The sequence below is a fragment of the Talpa occidentalis genome, unplaced genomic scaffold (genome assembly GCF_014898055.3).
Source record: "Talpa occidentalis isolate TD23 unplaced genomic scaffold, MPIMG_talOcc4v2.1 talOcc4.11, whole genome shotgun sequence".
NCBI lineage: Eukaryota > Metazoa > Chordata > Mammalia > Eulipotyphla > Talpidae > Talpa > Talpa occidentalis.
In genome coordinates this window covers 24,578,105-24,595,420 of record NW_023601104.1, presented here as the reverse complement: position 1 = coordinate 24,595,420, position 17,316 = coordinate 24,578,105, and the positions used below count along the sequence as shown (strand labels likewise).

General features: G+C 42.3%; 1 non-coding gene across 1 annotated transcript; it reads right to left on the bottom strand.

The window, feature by feature from the left end:
- Positions 1–7,103: 7,103 nt before the first annotated feature.
- On the bottom strand, positions 7,104–7,205 carry LOC119239597 (U6 spliceosomal RNA). The gene has a single exon (XR_005123880.1). It is a non-coding gene; the product is annotated as a U6 spliceosomal RNA (small nuclear RNA).
- Positions 7,206–17,316: the final 10,111 nt, after the last annotated feature.

Sequence of the window (17,316 nt, the reverse complement as noted above, 5' to 3'; positions counted from 1 at the left end):
TGCCTTTGTGTCGCCTTTGTTAGTTGTCTGCACCCGCCAGGGCCTGGGGCAAGCTAGCTCTGCCACCCCACGGTCACATGGCTCCCCCATCAGCATCTTTGATTTATTGTTAGGCGAGTTTGGAGGTAATTCTTAGCAGCTCTCGGTTTGGTTTTTAAGAACATCACCACGACCTGTTGGTTTCATCATGAGTAGATGCTGGCAGGTGACAGGTGTGCCGAGCAGGATTTCTTAGTGTTGTGTGCCTGAGAACACCAACTTGAACAAAGAACACTTGTCTTAAAGAAAGCTAAATTACGATTGAACCAATTATGTGAAAGGATACAGGAAATGTACATAATGAATACGAACAGCTCAGATAGCAATTCACAAACTAACGTTAACATTTTTATCGAGTCTCTGTGGCGTCATCCTTTTTTTTTAGGTCATTTCCTTAAAGATAGTCTTCTTTTCAAGTTATAAGCCTGTCCGTGTTATTTCATTCCTGACTCACTGTCAAGAATCCTCCCTGTTGCGTTCCTGAGGAGATCCAAGGGGTCAGCTATTAACAGAGCCCAGCTAAATATATCCTTCCCGGAGCCTCCAGTCTGCTCCAGAGGCAGCCTATTCCGGTGGCTGGGGCTGCTTTCCTTATAGTCTTCCTGCAACGCAGCAGGGCAGCCTCGTTGGAGGCCTCAGGCCTCAGCCTCAGAGGTTGATGAATGGCCCTCTCTCTGAAAGGCCCTGTCTGTGGGCTTGCCAGGACTGGCCCACCTGCTGCATGGGACAGCGTCACCTGCACACACAGTTACACAGAGACTGTCTATGCTGTAAAATATAAAGTACATCCCTAACCTAGCAGCAAAGACTCACACTAAAGGAGGGTTTCTCTATATGGGATTTGTGGGGTTCATCAGGGGATGAGGCTTTAGCTTTACTTTTTCCCTCATGAGAAGAAGTGACACCCCTGGAGTTGTTAACCTTTAATAAGAGAACACCAGTTAGTAGAAAGCAGAAAGGCATTTAATTTGGGGAGGGGAGAGAACAGCATTTCAGGGAGCACAGGTTCAGATTTAGAAACCCAAAACGTGTCCTAAGAAGGGAGTCAGGTGAGGGGCCTCTGTAGAGGGGGAGAGAGGATGAGGTAATGAAGAATGAAGTAATGGTCAGATGAAGGTAAAGATGGTCAGATGGGGGATCACAAAGTAAAAGTAGGCAAAAGTTCTCTTCATCAGTCTTTTCAAACAGCATATTCTCATTCTTGTTGGCTTCTTAGTGGTTTGGTCCAATCCAAGTGTCAGATCTAGTTTAAAGAGGACAGTAAAGTCACTTTTCTCTGCAGCAGCTTTCTGTGACCCTAATTTGATATGGCTTCAGAGATACCATTTTTCAGAGCTAGAGAGTCTGAAAGGGGAAGTTGTATTTTTCTTTTGGTTTTCTTGGGGCTAAGGAGATTTTCCCAGGTGGGTCTGGGAATTTCCGTGCTGAATCCAGGACAGTACTGGGTAAATCAGGAGGTTGGTCATCTCTGTCACCTTCTCCCAGCCCCACTATCATTCAAATTCTCTTCCCATTCTTTCTCACTCTGGATGAGAGTAAGAGAGAAGGTCAATGCCCAAAACTAAGCTTTGAAGGTTTTGTCAAATACAATTCAGAGTTGGGGATTTTACATAAAATCTATAGAAAGAGGGGTCAATAATTTTCTTTGAATGTATTTGTGAGAAAAAAGAAGAGGTTGAAGGGAAAGGTACAGCTTCTTCTCATTTGTAAAACCCTTCTAAAGAACAATTTAAAATGTTAGTTTTTGGATCCCTTGCATTTTGCTATTTCAGTAAATGTTTCTAATAAGAAGAAATAGAAAAAATTGTGATTGTGAATCTGTAGAGTTTGAACTAGAACCATAATCCATAATTTTAGCAAATGCTCCACCTAACCTTTCAGACTTCACCACCTATGGCACTCTACCTCCACCTGGTGGCAGTGTACATAAATTAAGTCTTGACCACCGTTGGCACTCACCCATTTTTTTGTGTGTGCTGAGAGCCTCCCTCTTGGGCATGGAATTTCAAAAACAAAATTATAAAGATACCAATTTGCTTGATGTAATACTGTTGTTCTTATTTGAAATACAGGGCCAATTTGGAGCAAAGATTATATCCTTATATTTGCTTTATACCCCATCTTGTGAAATACTCTGACTCCATGAGCCTGATGAAATAATCAATTACTTTAACCTCTTAAAGAATATAAGAATATTCTGAGAAGACACCATGAAGTGCATAATGTGAGAAAATATAAGTATATAGAACTTATTAGATTATAATAATCAAATAAAACTTGTGAGAAATTTATTAATCAGACATTGTTCATGATCTCCATTATCACATTGAGTTTCGCAGTTATTAGTTCCCACTGGGTGATTTAATTGGGATTGCTTTTACACAGGTATATCTTTTTTTCCTTCATACATTTTTTTTCTCTAAGTAATTCTTTAGCATCTGAAATTACTAAGGTTTGTGGGTTATTTTATCATCAACATAATTTGTGGTAGCAGAAAACACAAACCTCACTTTGGGAGTGCTTTTTCTGGGGAAGGGTTTCTAGATTTGTAAAAATTGATATCATAATTGTCTATGTATCAAGTTGGTGTAAGAGTGAAATGTTCTCTGTGTGTGTGTGAAAGGTGTGTGTGTGTGTGTTTGTGTGTGTGTGTGTGTGTGTGTGAGAGAGAGAGAGAGAGAGAGAAAGAGAGAGAACCCTCTTGAGCAAGCAGGAGCACAGAGAGAGCTCTGTTATCCAGATGTTAGTCTCAGGGACATTATTACTAGCAAATTGAAGACAAACTTTGCAGATCTCATTTCTTATTTTCTAGCCTCTGGCTGCCTTCTGTCTTCTATTTAGCTGGCTCCCAGGACTGAGTTTCCCTGAAATATACCCAGGAATTCTAATTCCCTCTCGGTTTGCTGGCACTCACTTCTGCCAGGACCTGTCGCAAGCCCCTCATCCTCACTCCCCACGCCCATAGCTTGCTCCTTCCCCCACACCAGATGAAAAACACCAGCCCTGAAGGGCACAGGACTTAGACTGGCTGTGGGGCTCTGTGGGGTGGGGAGGGCCATGGTGAGTGTGGCTGGAACCAGAGCCTGTTACTAGGCCTGTTGCCGCGGAAGGACTAGGTAGAGTTAAGGGAAGTGGGGTAAGCATGGGTGGGGTTGGGGGGTTGATAGGAAGATGAAGAGGGGTGGCCCACCCCTATTCACCCTCCACCTACGTCCTCTGATATAAGTAAAATAATTTTACCTCAGGTCCGTTCTTAAGAACAATCTAATTCCAAGGTAAGAAGTCCCTCTTCCTTTATCTCCCCAACCCCAACTCTGTCCTCACACAAAAAAGGGGGTGCATACAAACTTCGTTGTTACTATCTCTCCTATCTACTTGCTTGACTGCTCTTCCTTCAATAAGAGCCAAAGCCATCACTCTACTGAACTAAATAAAGACGTGAAGAGTGTTCTGGGAACCCAGGGGGACCTCAGAGAGTCCACGTTGCGGGGGGAGGAGCAGCACTGGGGAGAAGAGTGTGGTGAGTTGCACAGAGCCCCAAGAAAGCAGTTTAGTCCATGGGAAAGGAGTGTGAGAAAGCCTGGTCCTTCCCAAGAAAGGCAAATGCTGTCCTGTCACCCAGGCCTCAGCTATTCCTCTCCTGAGCCGGGCCAGGGCCTACTGCCTCAACCTAAGCGGACCCTCTGCACAGAGGCACAGGCAGCTGCCTTGGTTTTGCAGAGTTTGCCCAGCTGGTGCAGAATCCTGTGGTATGTATTTTTGGAAAACCACTTTGACGCCACACTTCATCTTACTAACCTAATTTTATTTTTGTCTTCATTTTGATTTCTTCCTAAAATGGAAAAAACCCATTTCAGATCTTTTGGAAAGGCGGTGAGGAGCCCAGCGTTTTGGCCGTTTTCATCAGCATTCGATTCCCTTCTGTTTACAGGCTCCTCTCCAGCTCTCCTCTGTCAAATGCAACAAGTGAGGGTTTTCCTCTTCTAATGCCATGTAGTTTCTGAGGAACATCGTTGCTGGAAGGTTGCCTCCCAGGTAATGGAGGCGCTCTGACCGTAGTGGAGCTGGAACAGTGGCTGAGCTTCTTCCAGAAAAAGGGAAAAAGCAAGTGTTGCCATCTGTAGATATTCCTCCAGCTGCGGACACCAGGCTGTTTTCGGGGCAGGTTTGAATCCTTCCAAAACAAAATGCCAGACGGCCCTCCGGCCTGCAGTCTAAGGCCAGACCCCCTGAGGGCCTGCAGGGCCGTGGGACACGTTCAGAGACTGGTCACATTCAGAGACATGTTTGTCCATTCCTGGGAGCGCACGCCATGCCCAAACCTCACTTCTTTTTTTTTTTTTTTTTGGTAAGATTTATTTATTTATTTATATATACACTGGGTACAGTCAGAAGCGCGGGAGGGTGAGAGAATTCACCAGAGCCAGAGCGGGGAGCAGAGCAGGCAGAAGGACCGAAGTACACTGCTGAGGGGAGCAGCGGGCGGCAGGAGAGGTCTGCGCGCCATGTGGGACCCTCCTCCGGTGGCCGGGGAGCAGCCGGGGATCGAACCAGCGCCACAGAGGCTGCGGGCAGCTTCGCAACCCAGCGCTCAACTGCTGCGCCACCGGGGAGGCCCCCAAACCTCACTTCTGACATGATAGAAGACACCCACTGGGGGGCCCCCGTGTGTTTGCAGACTCTGCAAGCTGCATCTGGGGTGGACCCAAAGGAGACAAAGCACCGGTCCCATCTCTAGTGTGGCCGGCGGAAACATTTCTAAGACACGGTTTGTCTATTTCTAAGACACGGTTTGTCTCCAGAAACTACTTCACATGTAGTTTATTCATATAAGCCTTTTTGCGTGTGTGAAACCATAACTGGTGATACTGTCTGCTGTCTCATGTAACACCTTTCATATAAATCCAAATGGAAATCTTTTGCATGAGCTTATTGCCGGAAAACATTTGTCTCGATAAAATCCTGACGTGAAAAGGAAAATTAAAACTGTATAATCTATCACATTTTTTCCTCCAAATCTTGGTTTCAGCAGCTTAAAGTAGAAGTCATTGTCTAAATATCCTCACCTGCTCAATTCAGTAGCGGGGACATTTTCTTTCAGTTATTAAAAAAAATTACATTAGGGCCTCCCCTGGTGGCGCAGCGGTTGAGCGCTGGGCTGCGAAGTCTCTGCAGCACTGGTTCGGTCCCCTGCCACCAGCGAGGGGCCCACATGGCGCGCAGATCTCTCCTGCCGTGCCGGCTGCTCCCCTCAGCAGTGTACTTCGGTCCTTCTGCCTGCTCTGCTCCCTGCTCTGGCTCTGGTGAATTCTCTCACCCTCCCGTGCTTCTGACTGTACCCAGTGCTTGTATAAATGAATAAATAAATCTTTAAAAAAAATTACATTATTTCTCTGTCTGTCCATCTGTTCCTCCATCCACCTATCCATCTGAGTTTTAATCTGTTAAGGGACCCAAGACCTTGGCAAAAGCAGGGATGCAGGTAAAAACTATATTTGAAACTAATTCCTCCTGCGGGGAAAGAAAAGTCCATTTCAAAATTATAGTAATTTCTTCACAGTTAGATTCAGGCAAGATTTTTCAAATCTTGGATGGTGAAGTGAGGAGACCCAGAAATGCAGAGTGGGCTCATTTTCCATTTCTTTCAATAGGAGAGTTGCCCTAGGTGAGTGGGGTGACTCAGGTTGAGGCCCAGCCACAGAGGGCATGTCTGGGGGGCAGGGTGCTGGCAGCTACCACCTGAGGGATGTTTCTGTGGCAAAACCTTGGCTGTCATCGTGCTGCCTTGGTTGCAGCCCACAACCTGGGGCTGGCCTGTCTTTTGCTGCTGGCCAATTCTGTGAGCTTCCTGTTATTTTGCTTATAGACTCCCTTTCTGCTTAACTTAATCACATTGTTTCTATTGCTAACAACCAAGAACTCTGACTCATATGCTCAGCAAATTAATTAGTTCCCTGATTCACTTACTCAATCAACATTCCCTAAGCAAAACACCTGTGTGAGGTAGGTGTTGTATTTCCTCATTTTATGCATGTAGAAATTGGCGCTCATAGAATTTAAGTTTTCAAAGTTAATATTACTATCCAGTGTTTGGTGTTTTAAAGTGGCGTTTTCTGTTTCTTTAAGATCTGCAGTAGTCAACATTTCATCTCAAATCTCAGAGGATTTTGAGGTATCATCATTGGGAAAATGCTCAAACTCAAGACCCCAGCACTGAGCGTCCCAGCTGGAGTTACATCCTTGTCCGGGGGCTGCAGAACCACAGTATGGTGAGGCTTAGATGGAGCCACGTTTGAACAGGCCTTCTGAGAGACTAAATATGGGGCTGGAGGCAGAGGGGCGGGAGAGTTGGAGTCAGAAGATTGACTGTCTTAACTCATATGCCATCATTTCTGCAAATTACTCCACCTAGGCGCCGAACAGAGGAAAGATTTTGCAAATAAATCCCATTAAAACAAGGGTCTCCTTCCTCTGGTATTGAAGGCTAAACTCAATATTTTATCCTTTTAGGAAAGGAAAGAGAAAGCAGTACCAATGGTTTGTAAAGGAAAAAGCCTCCACTTTTCAAAGCCCAGGGCAGGTTATTGTAGATTCATGATTGTTTGATGAAACTGACTTGTAGACAACCATTTTCAGGCCATTCTGCGAACTCAAAGGTCACTGTTATGTAGGGCACAGATAACACAAACTCTCCCACGTTTTTGAAGTCTTTCAAATAATATTTAGCAAAGGCAGACCCTGTGCTCCCCCACTGTATTTACAGTGGTTTGCAGGGTCACAGGTTAAATAGGGGAGACAGGGCATTCTGTTCTGTGGGAAGCCCTTCAGGAGGAGAGACCACAGCCTATTTGGGCATCACAGGAATTGGTGGGTGAAGAGCAGGCATGGAGGAGATGATCTCCAGTCACAAATTGCATTTTCAGCAACCCACATATAGTCTGGAACCTGGTAGAAATTTGTAATCTGACTCCCCTCTCTGACTGTTGTTTAGTTTTCTTTTTCCCTCTTAATTTAGTTTAATTTTTTAAAATTAAGGTCATATTGGGATACACCCATCAAGTATTAAAAATTTAACAAACACTTTAGGAATTTGCTTTTCATCCTTGCGCAGGGGCCATGTTCATCTCTGTATCATCCCAACTTCAGTATCCTTGCTGCTGAAGCCAGCGCTATTGTGTAGTTTTCAAAATGTGTTATTTTCTAATTCTACATTGCTTTTGCACTACAATTATTGCCACTTATCATCATCTTTGCGAGAGGCAATCTAGCATTCTCCAGCAACAATTATGTCATTTTCAGTTCACACTGTGGAAAAGGTGAAGGTAAAAGCAGCCTCAGAGATTAAGATATGTAGGGACTCAGACGCCATCAAATCTCTTTAGATCATTTTGTGTTGACCTTATGTCTTCCTAGTACAGATAAATGCTCTCCACTCAACTGGGGTGTGTCTACCAGTGGCTTCTAGGATCCTATCTTGGAAAATAAGAAAAGATCAATTCATTTAATTTTAATTTTTACAGTTGCCCAAAAAGATTCTAACAGAAATGAACCAGATCTTGTGTTCATGCCTAGACCAGCCATAGTGGCTGAAGTATCCACAAATGAAAATATAGTCATTCTTATTTGGATCACATATTACAGTGTGAAAAGGGATGGAGGAAAAATTGCTACCCAAAAGAAGGGGATATTTTTCTCAGAGGAAGCATATTCTGTTCTATCACATAAAGAAACAGGAGCTAGAGCCAGCATTTTTCTAAGAATATAAATTCTCTGAGAGTTTTCAGGAATCTTGTAGAAAGCTTTGGATTGCCACAGAGCATGGAATGGGTATTCATGTCCACATTATCCAGACCACAGTGGGTCCAGAGATCTTAGCTGATATCGGGATTACATTTGTTTTAAATAAAACAAAAATAAAGTATTATCTTCAAAGGCACGTTACTCGAGAGATGGAAATGTTTGGCCCAGAAACTTTGAATAGTGACACCAGAGTTCTTAATAGTTAAGTACATCGGTAAGGAAGTGAAAGGTGGTACATACAGTACATTGGAGCAGGTTGATTGTCAGAAGATTCCGTGTCTAGTTTTGATTCTCCGTATAGCTGGATGTCTCAGGTTGGGTTTCCCAGGAGGCAGACCTTGAGAGGAAGATCCGTGGGTAGGAGGTTAACTAGCTCATGCCCTTGGGACTAGCCCCTGGGGAGGAGGGCGGCAGGGCTGCACAGAGGGAGAGGTTGGGCTCAGATGTAGTCACAACAAGGGCTCAGCCAACCCCACGGGGTTTCTGGAGCTGGAGTGGCGCTCTGGAGTTGTCCTGAGCTGGGACAAGGGGACTGGACTTCATAGCCCCACCTTAGCATGTGTTTGGATGCAGGATGTAGGAGAGGAGAGGGATGTTTGTGGAGGCAGCTCTTTCCAGCCCACGGTCGTCCTGGTCGAGAGCACCTGGAGAAGCTCGCGGTAGGCAGCATTTCTAGAGCTAGGATCAGTTCTCAGCCCTGAAGGGTAACTGCCCAGCATCTACCAGCTGGGGAAAGTCACCTCACCCCTCTGAGTCTATTGCCACAACTATAAAGTGGAGACATTGTCTCTCTTGATCTCTAAGTCAGTTTCCAAAGTCTTCCAAAGTGTCCAAAGTCTTCCATTATAGTGCCAGACACTTAGTGTTATTTGTTTCTGAAGTCTTTTTTCATTAATATGCCTTTGAAAATACCTGGTGACACAGGAGAAAGGAAGAAAAAGAATGAGTAAGCTCATTATGAGTGGATTTGGAGTAACTTTTAGGATATATTGTTAAGTGAAAGAAGCAAGGTACAAAAGGTATATAGTAGGATATTCTTCACTCAGAAGGAAGGGAGAAGTGTGTGTGTGTGTGTGTGTGTGTGTGTGTGTGTGTTGTAAAAAGAAATACAGGAATCGGGCCTCCCTGGTGGCACAAGGGGTTAACTCACAGCACTATGAAGCTATCCACAGCCCCTGCAGCACGAGTTCAATCCGTGGCCAGGAGCTGACCCACATGGTGCAGCAGACCTCTCCTGCCTCACCCCCTGCTCCCCTCAGCAGTGTATTTCAGTGAGTCTGCCTGTTCTGTTCTCTACTCTGTCTCTGGTGAATCCTCTCAACCCTGCACCTCTGGCCTGCACCCCTGCTCTTGTATGCATAAATAAATAAATCTTTAAAGAAAAAGGAACACAGGAAGGATAAAGCAGAAATTAATGAAACCTGTAAGGGAGAGAGGTAAAACTGGGGTGGAGGGAAAAAACATAGGAAGCATGTGAATGACTTTTATATTTAAGTATATAAGAAAAATTAAATTAATGAAAAGGGGTTCCAAACTTAAAATCAGTGATAAAAAAGAAACAAACAAATCTAGTTATATAGTAGGTAATACTGATAAAACAACCACTCAGAGAAAAGAATGGACTCAAGTAAATTTTGAATATCAGGACTCTGGATGACCAATCCTTAGTGGGATATACTATAAGGTCAAAAAGAATTCAATAGACTCTGAAGCATAGTATGTTTATTGGTTATTAGTAATGTAAACATTATAATTTTTATTTTTTAAAAGATTTATTTATTTATACAAGAACCGTGGGACAGGCCAGATATGCGGGAGATTGAGAGGATTCACCAGAGACAGAGCAGGGAGCAGAACAGGCAGACTCACTGAAATACACTGCTAAGGGGAGCAGCAGGTGAGACAGGAGCAGTCTGCCATGCCATGTGGGTTGCTCCGCAGCCGCAAGGACTGAACCGGCACTACAGAGGCTGCGGACAGCTTCACAGCACTGCGCTCAACCGCCTATGCCTCCAGGGAGGCCTACATTATAATTTTTAAACCATACATAAATATTGTAGGATAAAGCAAATGATTGGATATAGTTATTAGTAATCAAGATTTTATGTAAGTGAAAAGATGAAGATAAAAAAATAAAATAACTTAAACATTAAATTTGAATATATGAATTCTGGAATATAAATTCAAATTTATATAGGTTATATATTATATATAGCTCTATATAGTCTTTATGTAGAATATATATATATATTCTAGTTTGCCCACTGAAAAGACAAGAATGACAGCTAGTTGCAATGAGCAGATTCATTGCCCAGATTTTGATGTGAATATCCATTAAAAAGGAATAGGATTCCTTGGAAAACGGCTGATTTAGGAAAAACAAAATAAAATGAGTCAGAAATATTTTATATTGCTAGATACCAAGGAAGAACTGAAAAACCAATGTGTTCTTATGAAAGGGATACGGGATCCATCTGAAATAACAAGTAATTCATGAGCCCATAGTAATATGAAGAGGGGGAATGAAGGAGGTTGGAGAGACAGCATGAAGGGATGGAGAGAGAAAGAGGCTGGGCGACACACAAAGAGAGAAAAGAAGCAAGTTTAGCTTTGTATAAGAATGCTAGCTTTCTCTCTGTATCTGCTTATGATACTGTGATTATAAAGAAAAATATTCTTCTTGTTAGAGATGCACGGCAAACAATTTAGTGAGGAAAGGTCATCAACTGAACTTCAGTGATTTGATTATATAGATACATATTTATTTAATTATATATATTTCCTCTTGTATTTTCCTGTAGGTGTATAAATAGATAAAATAGCAACAAAGAAAGATAAAATAAATGGAGTGAATGTAAACAACTGATGGGTCCATCTTTTTCATTTTCCACAAACTCAAAATTTTTCAAAGTAAAAGTTGGGGGAAATTCATGGTTATATAATATAAGACCTCAGACTTTTGTTTTCTAACTCTTTCATTTTGTAATTGGCAAAATCAAAATGAAAGGAGGTTGTTTGTCCAAGTCCACAGAGCTAGCAAACCAGAGAGTTCAGCCTCTGGCTCTCTGCTCTCTCTCATGAAAATCAACCTCACTTTTTTTTTTGACATGCAAAATTGTTTTTAATCTCTTCTAGTATTGTGCTGGCTTTTCCACATCAGGGCACAGGAGAGGCTTCCACAAGGGTCCTCTCTCTCTCTCTCTCTCTCTCTCTCTTTCTCTCTCTCTTTTTAAAGATTTATTTATGCATACAAGAGCTGGGGCACAGGCCAGAGGTGCAGGGGGTGAGAGGATTCACCAGAGACAGAGTGGGGAACAGAACAGGCAGACTGACTGAAATACACTGTTGAGGGGAGCAGCGAGCGAGTCAGGAGAGGTCTGCCGCACCATGTGGGTAGCTCCCTGGCCAACTGGGGATCAAATTCGTGCTGTAGAGGCTGCGGACAGCTTCACAGGCTGTGTCTTAACACTCTTGCCTATGGGCTCGGGGTTCCTCCTGCTCATTAAACCTGAGCATCCAGACCACTGGGAGCCCGGTTACGAACAGCCCCTACTCAGTTCCCATCACATTGACCAGCTTCCTTGTCTGCTTGAGACTTTAACTTGGTGCTACTCTCTCTGAACAGGCTGCAACATGTTTCTTAATAGTCTCTGGTTGATTTCTAAAAAGCTTATTTGCATTATTGAAACAAATAACAGGACAAAGTCAACACAGTCCTATCTTGGCTATGCTAATTAGAAACCTCAATTTTAAACAAAAGCCTGCACTGTACTCAGAGCAGTTATCTTCCCCAAGGGGTAGCCTGAAACATCACCCTATGAGTCAAACAGGTGCCCAAAAACATGTTGCAAGATAGGGAAACAAAGATATTTCTCAATCATTCCTTCTCCTAAAGGAAGGGTGATGGTTGTGGAGCTACCCCATGGAAATCAAGCATAAGCCACGGGGCTTAGTCTGCACAGGCAGAAAAATGCAAACAGTCAAGGGTCTTGAAGAAGTTTGGATAGAACTGTTCTAGAGTGGGCACTCCCCAGCCCTGCTTTCTTTCACTTTCATTTAACACTGCATTTTCTCTTTCCTATTCTGATGTGCCTACAGTTCATTTTTTTGTCAGTGACTGGAACAAAAATGATTTTTATTCTCAATATGCACTGAAAGTTTGGTATAAAAAATTCTAGACACTCAACCCCTTCCCCCCACCTAGCTGTTGCTTACAATGGACCTCTTTTCAATGAATATCTAATGAAGGTAGCTGTTAAATAAAAATGAATGTTATATATAAAATTGTGAAATGGTATTTTCTACCTTGTAAAGAAAAAATATATCAGTGTGGAATGTATAATTTATAGTCAAGCTGGAAGACTGTGGCAACTTAAATGGCATCCGGCATGGAGTGGGCAGAAAATCTGAAGTCATCAAGGAAAGTTGGAGGATATTCTAGAGACTGCAAAATAATCCCTGGGGGTTCAATGTATTTGCTGAGTAAGGTCTCTGGGAAAACAATCCTGTGGGTTTATATTATAGGCACATTCCTTCCAAATGAGAGACATATTTCTTCTGACTCTACTGGGCCGAGTTTTTCAATTCTAGTGTGTTGTGTCTCTGCATATGGAGCTCTAAAATTAGCTTTAAAGGCAGGCATTACAAGCTGCTGGCCTGGATTTTATTTTGTCTGACTTTTTAAAAATCAGAAATTTTCCTATCAAAACCTAGATCTCCAACTTCTCTTGACATATGGGAAGCTCTGGCAAAACTGGACTTAAATATTCTCCTAGTAAAGGTTGATTGTCTCCTATGACCATGAACTCTGTAGTTTGCTGCAGTCCTTAGAAGTCCCTGTTGTCCTGTATTCTGACAGCTCTATTTAAATGGCTGGTTTCTGAGAGCAGTGGAGTTTGATACTGACATTATCTGGTTTCAATTTATTTAGACACAATAATTTATTTTGACAAAGATAAGTATTCCTATGTGTTAAGGCACCTCATGCATTCAAAGCATAAAATGCTTGCAAGACCTTTTGCATTATACATTTTATTTACTCTACCCAATAACCTTTTGACATAAGTGTAATTATTATAACTACTTTAAAGATGTGATTCTGAATCTTGGAGAGACTGTGTAACTTGTCCATGATCACACAGTTATAAGGAGCAGAGCCGGGACTCAACCCCACAGCTTATGCTTTCAGAAAATGGAAGCAAACAGGATGCTGAGGTCACAGCTATCTATACTAATTTTCTTGAAGAGCAAGAAAACAACATGGTAGCAGCCAAGGACCCTGGGTCAGGACCTGAGAATGAGGCCTGAGGACACAGTTTTGTTTTTTTGAGTGTCATACCACTTAGTAGTGGTAACCGTGGGAAAACCCCTTCCCCCTCTTGATTTTGGGTTCATGATCTACAACATAGTGTGGGGAGGAGAGAGTGGGGTGAATGAAGAGACCTCTAAAAGCCCATGTGTTAGATACCTGAACAGAGAAAAGTATTTGTTCTTTTTCTTTGGCTCCCTCTGCTGGACACAGAGCAAGAGAACACATTTGCTGCCTAAGACAATTATTTAACTGAATTCCTCATTGAGGGCTTGCCTTGCACAAAGTCATGGTGGGCACTTGGCTACCCGGAGAGGAGTCCTTGACTAGAAATGATTTTAAGTCATTTTTCATTACCACTGAACAGAACACAAGAAGTGAAGTTCTAAGTAACTTGAGATTCTATTGTATATAAGGAAATCACAGAATCAGAAAACACTATACTCATTACCATGAAAACAATTAGAACTAACATTTATTAAGCATTGACAATAGGCCAGTTACTATTTAAAAGATATTATCTACTTCCATTTCCACTTATCCTTAAAGCACTCCTATCAAATCTGCCATTTACTGTCCTCACCATTCCCAGGCCTTACACTGGGAGGGAAGTTAGAATCCAGTGCTTTCCTTTTCAAATGAAGAAAGTGAGACCCAGGGACATTAAGTGACTTACCCACAGTCACACACAACTGATAGCTAGCAGAGCTAAGACTGGAAGCTAATCCAGAAAGCATTTTATAGCTTCACCCAATTTAAAATCTGGCTGAGGAGATAGAACTAATATACCAAGAAATAATTAACAGGAGGAGGCATGTAATTAGAAGCTTAGATTTTGAGAGTCGAAAGGGGCCTTAGAGGCTATCTAGTATGACTTCCTGCTCAGAAACTTCTCTCTATTCCCCTGACAATTGAGTACTTAGCAGTTGAGTTGAAAACTACTTCTCGTACTAATTTGGTTCCCTGGAACGATGTAGGATATATCTAAATTCTCTACACAGTCTACATGGGACTCTATATAAACCTGTAAAAATTTGAAAATGACTTTTTTCTTTTTAAAGATTTATTTATTTATTTCTACAAGCACTGGGTACAGTCAGAAGTGCGGGAGGGTGAGAGAATTCACCAGAGCCAGAGCGGGGAACAGAACAGGCAGACTGACGAAATACACTGCTGAGGGGAGCAGTGGGTGCAGCAGGAGAGGTCTGTCGCTCCATGTGGGACCCTCGCCAGTGGCCGGGGATGGAACCGGCGCTGCAGAGGCTGTGGGCAGCTTCACAGCCCAACGCTCAACCACTGCACCCCCAGGGGAGGCCCTGAAAACAACTTTTATGAACCTATAAAACATCACGTCTGCACGAAAATCCTCAAATTTATTTATCTTTCACATTATACATAAATACTACAATGAGATTTATTATAAAGCCAGTTGTTCTCCCATAGACTTCAATGGTGGTCTCCTAAGAACACCACCACCTGGAATTCATGGTCTTGTGTGGCCCCTCCCATATTGAATTTTGACTGTCCTCTGACCTACACAGAATGCACCAGAAGTGACTGCGCACGTTCTGGACCTAAGCCTTAAGAAAGCTGCCAACTTCTATCGTTGCGCTCTTGGAAGCTAGCCAGCATCTTAGAAGTTTGGTTACTCTGCTGGAGAGAAGTGGCCTTGGGGGATGAGATGCACACAGAGAAGAACTGAGTTGTCAGCTCTGTGAGTGAAAAAGTCATCTGGGATGTTCCTTTTCCAGAGGACTCTTGTCCCAGCGGCCAACTGGCTATAATTGCCAGAGAGATTCCCAGCAAAACCAATCCAGCCGAACCCAATCACTATCCAAACTCATGCAAAATAAGACATTAAATTTCATTGGTTTGTTATACAGCAACAGTTAAATGAAATGACCCACTCAAAAAATATTCCCATGACCAAAATTGGTCTATGAGGAGGATGGAAAGAACAATGCCTCCTTCTGTTTATCCTGACACTATCAACACTGTCCTGGATTTAATTTACATTTAGCAATCATATCATCAGAGCGAATGTATAGCAAACTATAATTCCCTAGTATTTGACACAGACTGCTGTTTGGCTACTTCTTAATTTTTTCCTAATTGGTGTTATGGACCTAAGTAAAGGCTTTTATATATCTTTCCTTGATAATTTTCTTCTTGCCTCTTGCAATTCATCATTCCAGACTAAATTTAAGCTTGATGAGATTTTTAGAAAAAAATTTAGTACTGTCATTGAATGTAATCATTACCCCTGTGTCCTGCAATTTGACAAACATGCCATCCATTTTTGTTCAAATCATTGATAAGTTCAGGACAAATTAAAAGTCATTTGGTAAGACATTAAAGATCTCCTGCTGAGTGTGTTTGCTCCATTGATTGAGCACACTCTTAGTAAATGAACATTCCAGCTACAAGTCTGCTTAATCTGCTGTTCCCGACAATGCATTTCATCTTTTGAATCACAATGACATTGAAGAGAATTTTCCTTCCTGAAGGCAAGCACTATTTTGTCTCTAGCCTTTCTCTGAACTTTCAGAGTAAAACATTCCAATAAAGTGGCTTAAATTTAGTCTGTCATGACTGGCTGTTAAATCAACTTATGGAGGCTCCTAATGAAACCACTTTATTTCCTACACAATCAAAGCAATTTGTTTTAGAATTTGAAGGGTACAGATTTGGTGATCAAAGACACCTGGTGAAATCTGGCTATTTTTATTGTGAACTAAGGCAAGTGTTCAACTTCTCTGAGCCTCAGTTTCCTCACTTGTAAAATGAGGATAATAATTATTTCCTCATGGGTTTGCTGGACAATTAACATGAGATACTGTATGGAAAGTATTTCACAATAGCCTTGACATATAACAACTCCACACATGTTGGTCTTCATTATTGTTACTGTTTTATTGTTGAAATAAGTTGTTACTCGTGTAGTTTCTAAAACTGACCTCTTTTCACTTTTCTGAAAATGTGAATAATTCATGCCTCTTACGGTGCTGTTTTTGAAGACTATAGCAACAATCAAAATAGTGCTGCTTTCTATCTGCCATCTGTTAACATTAACCATCTGCTCAAAGTTGCGGGCCTATCCCTTTTTTTGTCCTTCCTTCTCAAAATACTGATTAAAATGTGCCCCCCCACCAGTTCAATTTGCACTTGGTATAGCCCTAGCATGTTTGACATGACAACTCACGTGAAAGGTCCACTGGGGCCACTCTTTATGTTCTGTCAATTTTGCCTTGGTCTGTCATCACCAGGAGTGGGCTGGGTCAAAGCTAGAGGTCACTTAGCTCTGCCAGGATGGGGCAGAAACCAGTCAACATGAGAAGTCATGAGATCTAGGGCTAGGGGGCAGGACTTAGAAAAGTAGGAGGGCACTCCAGTCATGGGAGAACTGGGCACCAGTGTAGGGAAATGAAATAGAAATATAATAGTAAGGACCTAGGTTCTGAGTCAGAGAACCAAGCACAAGGCTGACATAGCAAGTTATCAGAAAGTACCAGTCCCAGGATTCCTCATATCCCCATGGCACCAGATCTTGGGTCTGAGATGAATTGTATTATTAGGTGGCCTCAGTAGTAGAGGCTGCTGTGCTGCCCCAGCAAGGAGCCAAGGATGGCCCTTAGATGTCCTTCAAGACACGTCAAGATCAAAAGACTTCTTTATTCCATCTAGTTCTTTCAGCTCGCCCTGAATTAAATCCTGAAGAGATCTTCTCTTATTGATTTCAAACTCTTCTGAGAGATGACTTTATCATAAGGCCAGTCAGAAACCTACCAGATGTCTTCTTTCAGCAGGATGACAGTTTTTGACTACAGCTGAGTGGGATCCAGGTCACTGGTGACTCTCTGAGTACTCAAAATGCCAATTTCAGGTCAGGACAGATCTGATAAGAGTGGAGAAAGGCAGTGATGGGTTGCACTTCACAGGGCAGTCATTTTTAATCCACTTTAACGACCTAAGGGAATGCTACTGGTTATCATTCTCTGTTGCTCTACAGCATCAAGGTGCCCTTAAATGTTATTCAAAAGTCATCTAAGACTTTTGTCATTTCTTAACCCTTTACAACTAAAAAATACCAAATGCAATTTTTTGAAAGAGGTGGAGAAATAACTCCCAGCCCCCTGCAATCCCACCACCTAGAGACAATCTCTGTTAAA